The 19,565-nt window shown below is 32.1% G+C and overlaps 2 long non-coding RNA genes across 2 annotated transcripts; both read left to right on the top strand.

The window, feature by feature from the left end:
- Positions 1 to 725: 725 nt before the first annotated feature.
- On the top strand, positions 726 to 7,881 carry LOC129226515 (uncharacterized). Its single transcript, XR_008580792.1, has 3 exons — positions 726 to 884; positions 4,277 to 4,442; positions 7,782 to 7,881. It is a non-coding gene; the product is annotated as an uncharacterized LOC129226515 (long non-coding RNA).
- A 5,639-nt stretch (positions 7,882 to 13,520) lies between these two features.
- On the top strand, positions 13,521 to 19,299 carry LOC129226416 (uncharacterized). The gene is made up of 3 exons (XR_008580784.1): positions 13,521 to 13,657; positions 14,616 to 14,778; positions 19,159 to 19,299. It is a non-coding gene; the product is annotated as an uncharacterized LOC129226416 (long non-coding RNA).
- The last annotated feature ends 266 nt before the right edge of the window (positions 19,300 to 19,565 follow it).

The following is a 19,565-nucleotide window of genomic DNA, read 5'->3' as shown; positions in this document are numbered from 1 at the left end:
TTTTTGCAGTGTATTAGCGTATTTTTCGCATGTGCAGTTTTATATTGCATTCTCTTGAACTCAAAATACAACTTTCACTGTGTTTGCAGTAGTTTATACTTTGGTTCGATTTTTAAGTTATTTTGTTTTGTTTAATCCGTAATTCCATTAATTCAGACGACCTGAATCCCCTATCATTCCGAATTAATGAGGTTTTACTAAACAAAATATGAAAGATGATTAATGAGAAATTCCGCGTAGTTAGAAGCAGGCTCGTTCAGATCTTGATGAACTTCTTGTTATTAAAACGCATGCAATAGCAAGGACATATGAATATACTTTCTTCAATTAAAATAAAAAAAAGTATGATTTTACATCTTTTGAGGAACTCTTGAATAGGAACTCTTTACATAACTAATTTGTAATGGAAGACGAATTACTGCAACTAAAAGCATGGAAGCAAAATTACGCGTTTCGCGAACGAAACAATTTATCTACTTCAACTGGCTAAATCAACTATGTAGCTGAACTACCATAATGATTTCGCTTCAAGGACAAGATAATAACCCTTAATTTATCTTTATCAAAAACAGCTAAATGAAATATTGTATGTAAACTTCATTTCACAAAAAATTAGTGAATGCTGACCACGATTTGTAATTAATGTCTTGGCCTTTTGCATTGTTCCGGGAGAAATTGTCTAATTTGGTGTTGGAGTGTTTTCACTTCACTTTTTACCACACCTTTGATTACTATCCACTTATTGGGGAGTGAAGATGTCTAACCTTCATAAATATCACACGTGTTTTTTTCCTCGGTAGATATAAAAGGCTGCTTCGTTTCGAATGCTATATACTTTCTCATCTGCAGTTGTGAGAGTGATTATCTGAACCATGCAGTACTTGGTAAGAAACTTGAATGTCAAATTTTTTTTATCTATTGCGGATATTTCTTGTAAGAAAAACTTATTTCGGTACTAAAGTTCCATTTGGATCCATCCGTTTAGAATTTTTGATGGATCCAAAATATTCCTGAACTGATCAAGCTCAGAAATTATTTCTCTAAATTTAATTTACAGTAGAACTCCAATTATCTGAACTCCCACTATCCGAATCGCCTATTATCCGAATCGCTTTCAGGATTTAAATAATAATAATAATAATAAAAGTATTTAAACGGAAGCGCACGGCGATTCGCTAAGTATAGCTTTTGTCTACGCGCAATTTCCTCCTTGAAGTTAGCCGAACAGTTTACTTTGACCAAGATATTCGACGAGCAATATATTGTACAGCACTTGTAAGTAAGCTTAACATGTAAAAGTGATGCCTTTTCTTAATCGAAAACTCTTTTTCTTTAACAATAGCTTTCTATGATTTTCAAATACATACAGGAATTAATTAAAACAGACCCTTTTCAATAAAAATCCAACCGTTCGAATAATTGATTATCCTAATGCGAATGCGATCCGGTCCTAATTGATTTGAATAATATCAGTTCTACTGAAGTTTATTAAATGAAAATCTTGTCCTTAGATTTATCTACTTCCAACAATAACTTTCAGTAGCAATTAACGTTACAAGCATTAAACTAATAACTAGAGTCCGGCTTGTATGCAATTGCTTATTTTTGCTTCTTTTGATGTTAATGCATATAACTACTAAAACGGAATTTTTTCAAAATAACTGCATATTACTGCATTTTTTACTCGTTTATAGTTTTTTTCCCCACCAAAGAAAGGTTACAAAAAAAATGTTTTATTCTTCATAAAGAACAAAAAACACGGTGACCTGTGTGTGTTTCTCGGGTCACCCTATTTTTTCAGCGTACAATTAATGAGCATACTAATTTTTGTGCATACATATCATGGTCAAAAGTTAAAAATTATCGCCAAAAATATAAAAAATGCAAAAACAGAATGGCCATTTGTGATTTTGATCAGATGTGGAAACCTATATCCGTGAATGAAAAAATTTTATTGCTTATTTTGTGAATTTTAGTTCATATTTTAAGAATATTTAGAGCATATTTGCATGCATATCTGGATGATGTTATTGTACATACAATCTGGGTTATAAAATCGTATTAATTGAACCTTCTATTTTATGCTTTTTTTAGAGTTTATTATTCGTTTAAGAGTTACAATATAAAATTATTTTTGATGTGAATCAGAACGCTACAACGTGTTGCTTTTTTTTAAAAAATATTTTGCATATAAATATTTTCATCAATCAAAAATCCATATCGAACTGCTCTTATTGTTTTCCAAAATGAATTTTTAAAAAGTCGGGGGAGGGGGGTGGGCTTTTGAATCATAGTTTTAAAACTCAATGTTCAGTTTAAAACACTCTCCGGTTGGTTTTCCGGAAATCTACCGAGCATAATTCCTTTATAATTTTTGCAAATTTTGTATCATTCAACTTTCAGTTATACACCCAAACCTCTTCTATGCGGTGGATAGGGACCGTATAAAAAAATCGTTCGGAACTTCACCAGTAGCTTTAAAAAGTTGCTTTCGCAACACAGTTTAAAAAATACATTTATGCGGTGGATAGGGACCGCATAAAAAAAGTCTTTTATACGAAATCAAAATAAACCAAGTGATGATAATTTTGCCGACTCCCGATTTCCCGAATAAAGAAATTTTTGGGAGGTCGCGGTGAAGGTCGCGGTTTGGGTCAGCGGTGACTTCCCGATGGGAAGTCACCGCTGACATCACTTGAAGATAATACCTCGTTTATCTTCTCTCGTTTATCTTCTCGCACTCTCGTTTTATAAAAAAAAAAACTGAAAAAAAAAAAAAAAAAAAAAAAATCGCACGCCCAAAAAAAAAAAAAAAAGAGGTTTGGGTGTGTAAAAAGAGGTTTTGGGGGTTTGAAGTTTTTAATGTTTTTTTTTTTTTTTTTGAGTCGGAAACCATACGGTTATAACTTGAGTTTAAAGCAATAAAATTGCGTTCCTTTCCTATTTGGAAAATAATAATTTCTTCCAATAGGGAAGTTGCAACCTATTAAATGTTCATATTTTGGCTATTGGATATTGTTAATTGACCCTCAAAACTAAAAAATTCACCATCGCCGAATTTTAAAACACCGTGGTTGATTTTTAATGAATTTTTAAAAATCCAATCGCAAAAGTGCACTCTTCTGAAACGTCACGAGCCTACGTCACAGGGCGCGAATGGGCAGCCTTCTACCGAAGATCCCTTGTTTTCGCTAGGGACATTTTGAGCGCGCTGATATTTTTTTTTAGAAATTCAATAATCCTTTTGAACACACTATGGAGGCCGGATTCGTTAAAGCACAATCTAAATAATCTTCCTCAAATAATATCAATGATGATATTCGAATATTTCCGAGAGGATGAGAGGTTTAATGTTCCAGAAAAGCGAGGAGTTTAATGCGAGGAGATAAGCCTTTTACGTTTCGTCTTCGAAGTCGAATGCACGTTCTTCGGTTTCTCCCATGACATGGAACCGGTTCGCTAGCGTTTCTCTCCTATCGGAAGAGCGCATGACGTCACTTCCTATGTCATTTGACGTCACAAGGGCTTGAACTTTAAAAATTAATTTAAAAAAAAAACTACTTATCGTATCGCAAAAATTTTTTCGCCTATGATGTTCATACATGTTACTCTATCATATAAAAATATTGAAAATCGAAAACTTCCCTATTGAAATTAAGGAGATACTAATGCAAAAACATCGACTGAAGAAAAAATATTTACATTAAATCAATTTTTGAAACAGTAAATAATTTTTTTCATATATTGTCCTTAGAAGGTTTTTTTTCTTTTACAGAGTTGATCAGTGTTGATATTAGATCTTCGCTATTGTCATATTTTTCACTCCTGTTAAACTGTCTGGAAGTATTTACATGAAATCCGAATCAAAATTATTGAGGGAGGGGGGGGGGGGGTTGTACTTTTCCATGTGTTTCGAACCAGTCAATACAATTTTTTTTAAATTTACCATTTAAAGTTGGTTTCGGGCCTGAAGAAGATAAGTAAAAAAGCGTTTTTACGCACTCAAATTTAACGATTATGAAAGATAAAAGTCTTTTCACAAAAATGGTGAATCAAATTTATGGTGGAGAGCTTTTTAATTAAAACTTAAATTTCTGCGTGTCACAAGGTTTTTAGTTGATCTATGTTGCAATTACCCGTGAAAATTTCAGTTTTGGGGAAATATTTGCGACAAAATCTTGAAAGATGGGAACGATTTCACTTATTTTTTTAAAGACCTTGATAAACCTTTTTTTTTAAAGATTGAATGATGATTTTTTGATGTTTTTTATTGCAGTTCGCCTTTCTGGTCTTGGTCGCCTTATTGGTGAGCGTCTTAGGACAGTGGCCTTACTACGCCAGCTACTACGATCACCATGCAGCCTATCCATATGTTTACAACCACGGTCTTTACGACCCAGCTTTTACCTACCTGTGGAAGAAATAGATGATTTCGGATAAAAGTAAGCATGTGGTTCTTTTCGTGATTCACTCTCTATGTGTTTAATTAAAATCGTGTTTTTATATCAAACGTACAAAGCTGTACAGTGCATATTTTTTCTTTCAAATGTTTTATTTAAATTTTATTGGCTGCTTCAGAATTAATATAGTTATAAAGATATTTGCCTCAATACGAAAAGGCCATATATAGAACGTTTTGGTAACAAAACTTGTACATCTTCATTCTCTAATAATGTCAGCATAGTTGCTGTGTTGGTAATATATTTATTTGAATAAGGTTTCCAAACCACGGAGAGAATTTTGATTGTATGTATGTAAATAATAGAGATAGACTGGGGTGCCATGAAAAAATTCTTATTATTTAAAGGCTGTTGCGAGTCGGAGAGGTTTGAGTGAGTACCCCTGTTCCAAAGTAATGTTTGCATTCTAATTTTGATCGGATTTTTCACAATAAATTACATAATTACTAGTCAATAATAGCAGTTCTAAAGTAACTTTTTGAGGCAACAAATTAAAAAAAAAAAAAAAAAAAAAAAAAAACAAAAAACGTAGCGTTTGTTTCTAAAAATTAAAATTCTTCCAACATAAATTTCGCAGCAGGGGAATGTGGGGCTAAGTAAAATGGTGAAATATTTACTCTGCTTTTAGCGCAACCTGCATTGTAATATTTTAACTATTTAGGAACACAAGTAGTCTATTACAGTCAAGAAAAAGTTTCCTCTGCAAATCAAAGAATATGATAATACAAGCAATTTTCAAAAATTGATACTCATATCGTACATTTTTATTATAAGTCAAAAACTATTTTTGTCATTATTAAATGATAACGTCCTTGTTATTAAAATTTTAAATAGCAAATGAGACCTACTAGTATTCGGTGCACTAGTTATTTCTTCAATATTAAGCTTATTTGTGTTTTAACATGCGGGGCAAAGCTGATGAGGCACAGTGAAATAGTTCATTTCATTTACTTATTCAATCCTTCATCGAATCGTTTATGTATTCATATGTTAATTATTCCCCCCCCCCTTATTTTCTTATTTTTTCGTTTATTGTTTCATTTCCTCTTCATTTATTCATTCATTCTTTTATTTACTTATTCATTTGATCAAAAATATCTTTTACAATCGAATAGAAAATACTTTACTAGGAAAAAAAAATATTTTACTTTGCCCCATGGAAAAAAAAAAAAAAAAAAAAAAACTGAAAAAATTCCATCTTCTTTTGAAGGTACAAATTTAATGCCAAAAATAAAAATTAATGTTTCAAAGCAAGTTTTATATATATATATATATATATATATATATATATATATATATATATATATATATATATATATATATATATATATATATATATATATATATAAAATTTATCGTTTTTCTTTATGTGCCGTAATTTTCAGAACGAATTTCCTATTTGTTCATTTTTAAAAAAGTAAGTTATCTTAACTATTTCATTTTGCCTCACATTCACTTACTTTTACCAGCCTCTATTAGTCTTGGTTCGTGTTTCATTGGGCATTATTTTACAAAATTTACATTATATATGCGTTCTTTTTCTGCGTATTATATTTCATGGAAGTATATTTTATTTTTTTCACTTTATAACAGGAGGCATTATCATAGCAAAGTACATACCAAATTGGCAAAAAGAAGCTCGAATTGATGAAATTGTTTTCTCATGTTTGCTCCTCAAACTTGAATTTTACCTTTTTATGGAACTCATACTATTTTTTAATGACTTGATATGTTTATTTGGTGGATTAATTTACTGTTTTATGTTTTTATTTGGTTATTCGGCAGATCATTTTTTATTTTAATGGAAGTTCAGTTTAGAAGCACGTTATGATTAGAAATTAAAAATTCAGTTTTAAGTTTCGGCGGCATCGGTTTGGCATTCGCAGTTCCAGAGCATAAATACACTGCCTTACGGTGATTAAAGAAATTAGTTGAAAAGATAAAACATTTCACTTTTGCGCACACCAGATTGGACAGGTCACATTTTCTTAAAGCGATTTTACCCCTTTCAGCAGCTATTAGCCAGAGACTGCAGCTCTTCTATATAGTTTATTCGGAATTAGAGTCCCTAGGGACTCTATTCGGAATGAGTCAGTGGAGAAGGAAAGGGGATGGTCCTTCCCGTGAATCTCAGAATTAACATCCAATGATTGAAATGAAACTTACTTTTCTCTGTTTAATGCTTGATTCTCATTATTTAATCAATTTTATTTAAAATTAAAATGAAATATCGATTGTTTTTTTTTTTTTTTACGTTTCCAAGCATTAGATTTCGCAATAGGGAATTTTCGATTTTTCAATTTTATTTTTATATGATTGAGTAACATGTATGAACATCATAGGGGAAAAAATTTTTGCGATACGATAAGTAGTTTTTTTTTAAATTAATTTTTAAAGTTCAAGCGCTTGTGACTTCAAACGGCATAGGAAGTGACGACATGCGCTCTTCCGATAGGGGAGAAGCCGAAGGTCACGCATTCGACTTCGAAGACGAAACGTAAAAGGCTTATCTCCTCGCATTTAACTCCTCGCGTTTCTGGAACATTAAACCTCTCATCTTCTCGGAAATATTCGAATATCATCATTGATGTTACATGAGAGAGATAATTTAGATAGTGCTTTAACGAATCCGGTCTCTATAGTGTGTTCAAAAGGATTATTGAATTTCTAAAAAATAAAAATATCAGCGCGCTCAAAATGTCCCTAGCGAAAACAAGGGATCTTCGGCGGAAGGCTGCCCATTCGCGCCCTGTGACGTAAGCTCGTGACGTTTCAGAAGAGCGCACTTTTGCGCGTGGATTTTTAAAAATTCAGTAAAAATCAACCACGGTGTTTTAAAATTCGGCGATGGTGAATTTTTTAGTTTTGAGGGTCAGTTAATAATATCCAATAGCCAAAATATGAACATTTAATAGGTTACAACTTCCCTATTCTTCGTCAGAAGCACCCCAAACTTAGAATTGTGGGATGGCGGAAGTTCTCAATTCGCGAATAAAACTCCTAATTTTGCCGAAGGATGATAATTTGGGCCGAATCGTCAGAAAAAACATTTCCGAATAAAGACATTTTTGGAACGTTACAGTAACCTCCCATCGGGATGCACCTGTTTTTAGTCTTATAAACACCACTTTGAGGAAATTCTTGCTACGCCTCTGTAGCGAGTTATTTTACCATTAGACAAGATTTGTTTTGAACAACATTCCAAACATTGCAGGTTTATAATACTCCCCATATACATTTTATTACAGAGTATCAAGGGCGTTTTCAACTCAAAATTATGATTATTTTTATTTATTTATTTATATATGTATTTTCTTACAGGACTTGATTGACGTCACAAGGAAATAGGATGGACTCGACGTTACCTTTAGAATGAATTCCTCCTCTAACAAGTCTTTACATGAAATTTACTTCAGATAAAAAATTTTGAAAAAAAAAAATAGAACCGACTTCAAAATTGCTCTAAAAAGTGAAAAATAATTTTATTCTTTAAACACCATCGATAATGCTTTTAAACATAATTTTTGAAGTTGGCGCAAAAACAAAACGTAAAATCCAGTGTAACCATGCTTCATTCATATTTTTTTTCAGAAAAGCATCCAAAGTTACGAACGAAACATTTATATCGCTATTCAAATATGCTGTCATCAATGCATAATGTATGTGATAGTGAAGAAACTGGTCCTGGTTAAATTCATAGTTGTATTTGAGTTATGGCTGTGAATGATTTTATCTATCGTTTTTGCGCCAACTTCAAAAATTATGTTTAAAAGCATTATCGATGGTGTTTAAAGAATAAAATTATTTTTCACTTTTTAGAGCAATTTTGAAGTCGGTTCTATTTTTTTTTTTCAAAATTTTTTATTTCATTCTTTTTAGTGTAACTGTAGGTATTTCAGAAATAATAAGAAGTTACTATCACGAAACTTCACATTTTTTTCTTAAAAATGCTCCATACTAAAAAAAAAAAACTATTGACACGCGTTAAACTTTAAGCGATTGGCACTAAAAACTTATCTTTGTTCCTCTCTGGAAATCATGCGTAGCTAATTTAATTATAACCATTTAAGTATTACGTTTTTCCTAACCAATTTACATTCCACAGCATCTAAGTTGCTCAAGATGCAATCCTGTATTTTCTTACTTAGCCCCGATCATCTGTTATCGGCATAGATGATAACGATAAAAATACTACAGAGTAGTTGAGTCAAACCTAATGGTAGCATTGTGAAGGCTAAGCAGATCCTAAGCACTGCATCACCACGCTTCCAGGTTAGGTTTACCCCTACTATGGAGCAATAGCACTGAAGAAAGGAAGATTTTGATAATTCACATAGGGTTACTATAAATCAGCAGGGTTACTAAAATAAAATTATTTACGCCAAAAATGAGACGACAGCGCCAGATTCCCCATTATCGAAATATCCCTTGAAGAAATTTGATGCTTGCTTCAGAGAAGCCTTCATTCAAAATTATCATTACAATTACTATTAATGTTACTGTTATAGGGCACCAAAGTTTTATAACAATGAGTTTCCTATTGTCGCGTAGATGAAGATAGGGAAGACAATGTGAAAGCCAAATGAAGCGAATACTCGTTAGTCTCAACTCGAGATCTTTATTCAGAACCACGAATGAACGTTACATCTCCTTATGTACAACTTGAGAAAGTGCTGGAACTTTCCAGACTTGGAAAGATACAGAAATTAATAGAAGATTCGAGAAAATACGGGAAACAGTAGAAACGAAATTTTAGTAAAATTCACTTTGTCCTAGTCGGGATTTGAACCCGAGTCGCTCGTGTAGGAGGCGAGAATTCTACCACTGAGCCACCGTTATCCACGGAGGAAAAGTGCGAACTTCGCTACAAAATCATTTAATAGGGAAATTGCATAAAATTTACTCTTTTTTGCCCATAACTTTTTTTCTAAAGAACAAATATGGTCAAACAAAGTAATGGGACCTAAGTTGAGCCATCCCCTATCCATTAAAAAAAGAATCATCAAAATCGGTTCACTAGGTGAGACGCTATGAGTGGACAAACAAAAAAAAAAAACATACATACGGTATGAATTGATAACCGCCTCCTTTTTGAAGTCGGTTAAAAATTTACCACTAACACTATTGATTTTGATACGAAATAAAAAACAAAATTTGTCTTTCATTGTACTCATGTTTTCTCATTTATGGGCATTTAAAACTAGATAAATAATTTTTATCTTGAAGAGCTCAAAAATAAATAACTAAATAAATAAAATGAAAAGTAACAATAGAATAAATAAAAATATAAATAAATAAAAACATAAATAAATAAAAATAAAAATTAAAATAAAATAAAATAATAAAAAATTAAAATAAATAAATAAAGAAAATGAAATAAAATAAATAAACTAAAAATAATACTTTGGATTTTTACATCTTGAATTCAATTATGTTTTTCGCAACCACGAACTGCGAGAGGAACTTACTCGTTGGGTTTCTTGTTCCTACAAATTGCTCCTATCGTAATTATAATTGTGAAAAACATAATTAGAATTCAAGATGTCAAAATTCAAATCCATGCCAAGGTATGGATGCTGAATGTTGTGGGCTGCATGCTGGATTAACTATTCATGTCTACTTTTATATTAAAAAACAGTAGGGTAACGGCACCAGTAACAGATAAGGGTCCAGTAACAAACAGTCATAAGTTTAGATTTAAATAATAAGAACTTTAGGCGGGTAAAACTAATGCTTCTGTGACCAATGAATACGGTGCAACCATCTAGTGTTTATCAGACTGAATTTTATGAGCCAGTTGGAACTTACAAGGCGGTGGTGGAAGGTTATGAACAGACACCATGAGGTCAGAGCTGGCGATTCGTCAAATAAAAAAAGAATTAACTAGCTCAGAAGATCCAGAAACAGTCAAACGTTAGATGAGATGTAGTTGCATGCGAGAAAAATAGTTTAAAAATTCTAAGTACAATAAAAGTATCAGAAAATTGAGTTAACTTGGGATGTTGTCCGCCAAACAAAAAACAAGCTAAATGAAAACCATGAATGTTTCTTCTGAAATAAATCGCCAATTAAAGTTAACAAATCTTAAGGATGTGTCTTCAGTGTCCGAAACTTTCGTTTCTAAGATTTATTAGACGTAGCAACAGCAACAACTTTTCAAAATACAACAACAGGTTTCGTTAGCTAAAACTTGATTTTATTTACTATACTATAGAGTTAAATTAGTTCAAAGACTGTTGGGTAGGGGAAAAAAATTAGAATTATACTCATTGAGTGATAACATTGTCGATCGGCAAGTTTTTACTCCTATATGAACACTTCAAAAATACTTACCCAAGTGGATAAGGTAGCAACTTCGGAATACATAATGCTGTAACTATACAAAACTACTACATTTCTTACATGCGGGATAAAGGTTAAATAGCTTTCTCTGTCAGGATTTTTTTTATCTAATGATGCGAGGAATTTAAAGACAAATTTATATAGACGGTCAGTTTTTCTTGAGCCGACATCACACATGAAACTTTAATGCAGAAAAGGCAATGTCCAGTTAACCATAATATAACAGGTAACACAGAATCACATTTTTTTTTTTTTTGTCATCATTATGTACTTGTACTTGAGGTAAAACATCAATAAGATGAGACAGATTACTTATGTGCATCTCACTCGGCAATTCATCATAAAAATAATTCACAACGCTACAAAACTCATATGGTGCCATAAAACTCACTTGCACTCTTCTGCAACCACATTTATGAATCGGATTCAAAGTTGTCTTATGTTATTATGATCCAGCTAATTAGCAATATTTTCCAAATCTAGCATCCAATGGATCACTTCGTATAGATCCAGGGCAAAAATGACGTTTTTTGCTCTCCTTTAGAAACGAAAAAGTAATTTCCTTTGCGAAGTTAGACAACACATTTATGGACCAAACTAAGATTTTCGTTGGACTAAAGAGAAATTTTAAAGGTAAACTGGCCGATCTGCGCTTACGTCATCAAATGTATCGTTGCCAGTAAACAGGCATTGACTCTAGTATGGTGATGCTCAGCACGAATAAAAACGAAAATGTTTAAAAATCACATCAGAAAAAAATAATAATTTAGAGACTTTACAGAAAAAATATTTACACACTCAAATGTTTTATAAAGTGAAACGATGTCTGCAGCTCTTTAAATAGTTTGTCAATAACACTCGTCGAATAAATTTGTTGAATAAAAAAATCGGGCGGCAGTCACTTCTTTGTTCCTTTTTATTTAACTGGTATCTGATGACAGCGCCGTAGAAAAACTGTCTCAAGCAAAGATATATATAAATAGAAAAATGACACGTGTAATGAAACAAAAAAAAAAAAAAAAAGAATTCGAAATTATTTTACTTATGATTTCGTTAAGGTTTTCTTTCTTTCTTTTCTTTTTTTTTTCAAGCAATAATTTTCACTATTCAAATTCGATGAACCTTATAAAAATTTCAAAGTATCGCCGAAAATTAAGGAAGGGGGCGGGATTGTGACCCTCATGACCTCCCCTCCCCTAACATCCTTCATGTTATGCTCAAAAAAAACTGAATAAAAAAATTTCCGTTCTCTTATTTTTTTTGATCTAGTTTTTTATTTTCCCGAGCAAACATTCAAATACTGTCACGGGTTTGGGGGGTGGGGGTCATGACCCCCTCCCCTTGTATCCACCACTGGGCCCATAACAAAAATTCTTACTTTTAATTGACCAGTAATGTGCCCATTAGCTTGCAGAATCTTAAATATATAAATTAATGCTAAAAATATACGTACACAGACATGATAGAAAAAGGTAAGGAATAGGTTCGTAGCAATAAAACTGAGATCTTATTTAAAAACATAGCAATCTCAGGTTCTTAAAAAAAGAAACCATTCAAAAACTTACATGCAAAGAAAATTCTCTATTGGTGACTGAGAATCCTGAACATTGCAAATCACACTGCAGATAAATAGTCATGTTTCGAAAACATTGGTGGGGTTGTTCTTGAAAGAAGCTATTTTGAGAATTCGGAGGAATTGAGAAGGTGTTTCCGAAATTTCAATTATAAACTTGATATTGACAATACAAGACAGACCTGCCCATTACTGGTTTGTCTTGTATTATCAATCATTTATCGTACATCCCTTTGTTTCACACTGTCTCAATTGAAACATGATCGAATACAAAATTAAATAAATAAATGAATAAAACTTAAAGTGGTGCACGTAATGTAAGTAAATAAAGTGAAACTATTTTACTGCTTCATATTTTATTTATCGTTTGCCGAATTTAGTTCGTGTTTTACACCAATTCACAACTCCAGAGCTCGAATGCGCTACCCCGCGGTAACTAACAGTACTAAAGAAAAAGGTAAAACATTTCATTCCACGTGTTTTCTTTGGGGTAAAATACAGACATCAGACAATTTATGGTGTAATGTAATTTCAGAAGAATAGAAAAGAAAGCTTCCCATAAACACGATAAAAAATTACTGCCATTCACTAAGCATCAAAGCAAATTAAAAGCTACTTCATTTGTTTGTTTTACCTTTTTCATCCGCCATTAGATAGTCGCTGCAGCGATCCCTATAGTTTATTGGATTTGCGAATCTTAAACAATAATTTTGAGTAAGAATGACGAAAAAAATTAATTTTGGTTCAATTGAATAGTAATGAGCACTTCAGCTAGAAAGGATATTAAATACCTTAATTAATGGCAAAACTGGTGATTTTTCTGTACATACATATTATATTTGTCGTACATGTGACAGGGTGGAGTTATTATTTGTTGTATCACTGCCAACGTCCATGGATATGCATTTCGAAAGGTAACACAAATATCTTTTATCTGAACAAAAATGGAAGCGAAAAACAACAAAGGAATCTGATATGTCACTAAACCATTTAAAATAGAAATAGGAATAAGAAAATGTTTTTATCTGGAAGGTGAACACATAATAAGAATTATGACACATTTGCCAACGCCCTTTGTGAATTTTATAAGAATTTTCTGGCCACCTTGAAATCTGTCACCTTGAAGATATTGGTAGTTTTATATTTCACTGGCAACATTCGCTTACAGCATCTTCTTTACTGATTTTGTTGGTATATATATAGGGGATGGTGTGTTGTGACATTTCAAACACATTCTCCTGCAGCGAGTAGTTAAGTACTTTTGAGGAAAATGAATTTCTGGGTGAGTATGACTTTTTTCTGACGTTACTGAAGATTTTAAGCATAAGTCAAGAATATCTAACCATTTGTCAGCTTTTCCCGTTCTTCGTAAAATTTTTGGAATCCTAGCTTAAATTTTTTTTTTAAAATAGGTATACTTACTTTAAGAGAGATAAATGAATCATCATATGAAGGAGTTTTGAAGCATATTGTGCAATGTACCTAACTTAAACTCCGGAAACTTCCTTAAACCTGTAACTCCAAACACATGCGTTAAATTTTTGGTCTGGCAAAAATCTAAATATTCATTAATGTATAAGGACTAACTCTCCAAGATTACGTACTCCTAATAGATCTTACGTTTTAGAAAAATGACACTTTTCTTTTTATTTATCTACGTTTTTCAAAATTTATAAAAAAATGTTATTCATTAATTATTAGTCAGAGATTTGTTCATTACTAAAAACTGTTGAAATTCTCATCATGTGTTTCTGCGTTTCACTTTATATTAAAAAGCTTTTCGAGCAAAACCAAAGACATTTTCAGTAATGTGCGAGAAAATTAATATTCGTAAAAATTAAGAACAGTATAGTTGCCTTGAAGACCTTGTATGTCTTTTTTTCATCAGTTAGTTAAAGTAAACATTAAAATGTTCTGAACGTATTTTCTTTTCCAAATTTTATAGAAAATGTTGTTTATCAGTTGTCAGCGATTTATTCATTACTCATAACTGTTAACACTAACATAATGTGTTTCACTTAACGCTAAAAAGAATCTGGCTTTTTTTGAGAAAAACCAAAGACATTTTGAGCGATGTGCCAGAAAATTAATTGTTTTTAAAAACTTAAAAACGTTTTCGCAAAAAGTAAAGAACATTATAGATTTAGAGGTGTTTTGAAGAAACTATGATGCCTATTTTTCTTCTGTCAGTTAACGTGAACTTTCGAAAGATTCTGAAAATATTTTCTTCCATTATGCAGTTTTCTCTTCTGATTGTGGTGGCCATCGTTACGTGCAGCATGGCTCAGTGGTCCTACAGCAACTATAACTGGAACATGCGTAGGTCTGCCTATCCTTATGCCTATAACTGGAATAGTTATTCGGACAACTGGAATAACCCTTCTTACTACTGGAAATGAACAGGTAAGCTGCACGTTACTAGCTGTTTCAATCAATAACCTTATATCCAATCGCTTGTTGTCAAAGCATTGCAAACTGCATCAATCAGTAACGAAGAATAAATTATCTATCTCCGATCAATCTATGACAATGCATTAAAACTGCTTCAAGGGAGAAACCAGTTTAGGAGGCAAAAATTTTAGTGCTGTTTGTGAATTTTTTTAACGGGAAAAAAATAATCAGAACTTTTTTAAACTTAGAGGATATATTTTATTCATCTTTTGAGGTACACCTTGTAATTTTTTGAACTCATTTCCACCTGAATTAGTGGAGTTAGAAGCTGCTGTCCATGAGCGATCGTCATCAGAGCTTGTTGCTGGTGTTCATTACCGTAGCCACATTTTTTGTCTGTAATCATTACAATTTTTCTTCCTCGTAAACAACATATTTCCTAAAAACCTAATTGTGTTCAAAAAAGTTGAAAATTAAACGTTTTTGAGGCGTTTGATTGCAATGTTATGTTTTTCTTCCATTTTTTTTCACATTTCTTGCAATCAAAAAAATATTTTTATTTATAACATCATCAAAGAGTTAGGTTCATATAGAGTATAATTGACTAAAGAATATTCACACAAATTTTCAGAACGAGCTAGAATGCTCACCAGTTGAAAAGAGTTGTTTCGAGAAAAACACGTTTGAAAACAGAAATGCTGTGAACGTTTTCGAGAATCTCCCCACAGTCACTTTATGTGCTCATAGCATCGAAACTAATCGGAATTTTTCATTGAAATTTTGGCAACATATTCTTGAAAAGTTTTACTAGCATTTTATGACATAAAAAGAAGTGGTTTTTTTACCTGTCTAAACTGGTTTCTCCTCTTAATCCGTTACGTATTACGATCTATGTATTTCAAATCGATTGATGGCAAGGCTTTACAAACTGCATCAATCCGCAGCGCAGAACAACCTATATATCTCCGATTGGATGACAAGGTATTAAAACTGCTTCAATCAGTAACTCAATATGACCAATCTCCGATCAATTGGAGACGAGATGTAACCTACTTCAATCAGAAGCTCAGAACAAATTTATGTATCACCAATTGATCGGTGATAAGAAAGAAATTGAAACGGATATGTTTCCATATTCAACAATGCGAATTTTTGCCAGGACAAAAAACTGTTTCAAGTAGAATCAGGTGTGTTTGAAAGAAAAAAATGTCAGCATATCTTGAAGTCATTAAGAGATAAATATTCGAAATAATTGGGATTTGACGTACCAAAGACAATACGTATTGTTCTGTTCTCACTTTTAAGCACCGTTAAATACAGTGGTTAAAAAAATAGAGCGATCCAAAAGTCACGCAACCCATTAGAAAATTATTTATTCTTAAAGTACTATTTATCTTACTACTATTATATATGCGAAAGTTTGTCTGTATGGATGTATGGATGTATGGATGGATGTATGGATGTTTGTTACTCTTTCACGCAAAAACTACTGAATGGATTTTGATGAAACTTTACAATAATATAGCTTATGCGTCAGAATAACACATAGGGTAGTTTTCGTCCCATTATGGGGGGCAAAACCCCCTTAGAGGGGCAATAAAACACAATTTTCGTATAAATTCTCTAATATGGAGGTGAAAAAATACTTGCACATATTAACATTATATGTCCATCGAAAGCTCTGATTTTTCTGCTGAAGATGGCACCTGTTCGAAATTTCTAAGTAGAATAAAAAACGAGTTATGAGCTTTTTAGTTCCATGTTCGAAGGCTTTCCTTAACTCAATACAATATTTAGCGTATCATCTCAACTCCCTGTCGATAACGACTATTGTTGTATTGTTGACTATCTTTGCTTTTCGTGACTGTTCAAGGCTTTTCTCAAGTCAAATCTTGAAGTAAGATTTTTGCACAAGATTGGCAAATAATACATGTATTTGGCTGATTTTTTTCAATTTTAATGCAACTTTGAGGCAATTAATGTTTTTTTTTTTTTTTCATTTATTTGTATTGACTGGGTCGATCAGCTGGAATCTAGCCAAACTTTTTTTGTGGAATCATTTCAATAGCTAAGGCATTTGGCATTTTTTTTTCAACTGTCGCTGTTTTTGAAGCTTAAGACTACGCAATACTGTTTCTCGGTTTTCACCATGTAACCAAATATCGCCATTTCTTTTACATTTCTTTCTTTAAATTTGTTAACACGCAAAATAATTCGCCAACTAATTCGCAAATTCATAAACAGCGCAAAAACTTCCATTACTTTGTCTTTGCACACAATTTCAAACAATTGCCAAATTTTTACTGTTTATTGGAAATATTTCGGGTAGCATCATTGTTGACCCTATTTTGGGACGATTTCTACGGTAAGAAGTTACACATTATACAATAATTTAGATTGCCGGTGTAGCGCTGGATATTATGTATTTGATGGAGATCGGGATTATTAGGGAACTGTTTCACTTTATTTAAGAATAGTTGACCTCACTCGAATTGGATTTTTTGGGAATTACCCAAACTGACTTCTTTACAACTCCTGAACGTTTTCGTGATTTATTTTTTGTGATTTTTGGGTTTCTTCTCCGTTTTGCCAACATTTCATTTCCTCCCTTTCCCCCTAATTTTCAGTTTTAATCATACCTTTTTATACGTTTAAGGGGGCAGGCAATTTGAAATGTCGGCGAAACTAGAGACAAACAATGTTTTGGTAACTGTTTGACCTCTGCCTGTAATGACCATTAATTTGAATCAATTGAAAAAAAATAGGACTTCTACCTTCCGCGGACCAACAGGTAGAAGTCCAACCTTTCGAGGCTCTGGCAACCCTCCTTTCCATGGATAATTGAAAAAAAAAAAAAAAAAAAAACTACATCAACGTGAGCGAAGCCGCGGGCAAAAGCTAGTTTTAAATACAATTATTATTATTATTATTATTATTATTATTATTATTATTATTATTATATTATTATTATTTGGCTTTTTTTCCCGGCTAGTTGGTAATTTTACTTCTTTCTTAATGGGGTTGTTTCCTTTACTCAAAAGCAGTACTTTTTGTCACTGAAATTGATAGAATAAGCAAAAAAAAAAAAAAAACATTTACTCAGAAAATACTTTCATTTTCCCAACAGTTATTTTTTAATTGATTTTTTAAAACGTCCGATTCTTCAAACAAGGCGTAGTCTTTATGACGTCACAAATGATGCACCATGGCGCATCTTTTTACCGCATTTCCACGTTATGATAATCAAGAAGCGAATTACAATTGCGTTCTACGCTTGCTATCAACCCTATCGTTGCTAATACACGTGAGTAAAGATGCGAATTAAATATTTTGGACCGTGAATGGCAACACTGAATGGCATTTCATCATTTGTGATATCATCGGCAGAAGCGTTAAGCGATAAAAGAGCACCGATTTAAGTATTTTTTTAAAAATATTAAACTTAAAGAAATTTTTAAAAAATTGTCAGATTCTGTGTTTTTAAGCATGCTCTTTCAGAAGAAAATACTTTTAAAATTTGGAAACGACCCCATTACGCCATTTTTATTTTTATTTTCCATGAGCACTGACACTTTCAGTAGCTTTTAATTTATAATATCTTCAAGTTGCCAGGATTAGGATTTTTTTCACGATAAAAGTGGATTTTTTCTGGACCAAATTTTTGTGTTCTGACTTTTGAATGACCTATAAGGTGAAAACGGTATTCCTCAAATATGAACACGGCGTCAAGTTTTTATGTCCTTTTCATAAACTAATGGCTTTGGCCATCGGCAATAACTTAATCTTTAATTTAATAAGTTGAAGCGTTTATTATTCCAGAAAACAGTCAAGCGCCAAGCTGTAAAATTAAGCGAGCGCGCGCACGCGCGGAAAGACATTTTTACCATCATACAATTTTTCATTCTTAAATTTATTAAAATGTCCGTGTAAAATGTTTTAAATTGAAAAGGATACACGTTTGTGTATATTCCTTTCAGCAAAAAGCTTTGTTATCCCCATTGAATAATTTAATATCTATAACAGTGTTATATCACGTACGCGCTGTAAGGAATTACTCCTCACTGTAGTAACTCTGAGGAGTAATTTCAATATTTCATTCAGTTTTACTAAGTTTTTCTATTGTTTGTTTTCATATTAGGCAGTACCCTTTGATACTACATGTTACATACTTATGTTGTGGAAAATTATTCATTTATTCTAAATAAATTTATTTATCTTGTTCGATGAATGCTCAAAGAAATGATGTTTCAAAAATATTTTCACCACTGATTAATCTGCAAAATTTGGCCGACTACCGATTACTGCCGATTAATCGGTGCATCCCTAATATATATTAAAAGAAGTAAAGCAGTAATATAGTATTTATTTTTTACCTTTTTTTTTGTTTTGCAGGAACTGAATACAAACAGAGAATTTGAAACTGATACTTGGACACCGGATTTGGATTGAAAATTATCTTCTCTTATAAAGTTATGCAAGTCTTCTCTAACTAACACAAGTCTTTCCTTGAACAATAAAAATCATAAAACTGCATTTAAAGTTCTGTATTTTTTTCTAAAAAAAAAAAAAAGGTTATTCGAAAGAAAAAAGTTCTGATCAAGCATTAAAAAAATCTTCTTCCAACAGCAAATGAAGCTGCCACACGCAGATGTTGTTACCGTCTCGTAACACATTTTTAACTTTGTGAGCCAAATTGTCTACGCAGTAATATTAAAGTTCATGACGTTCTTGAAAGAAAAAGCTTATATTGAAAAACACATTTATTTGAGACTATTTACATTATTTACATCTATTTAATT

Source organism: Uloborus diversus, chromosome 7, assembly GCF_026930045.1.
Source record: "Uloborus diversus isolate 005 chromosome 7, Udiv.v.3.1, whole genome shotgun sequence".
Classification (NCBI taxonomy): domain Eukaryota; kingdom Metazoa; phylum Arthropoda; class Arachnida; order Araneae; family Uloboridae; genus Uloborus; species Uloborus diversus.
This window is presented reverse-complemented; position numbering and strand designations above follow the sequence as displayed.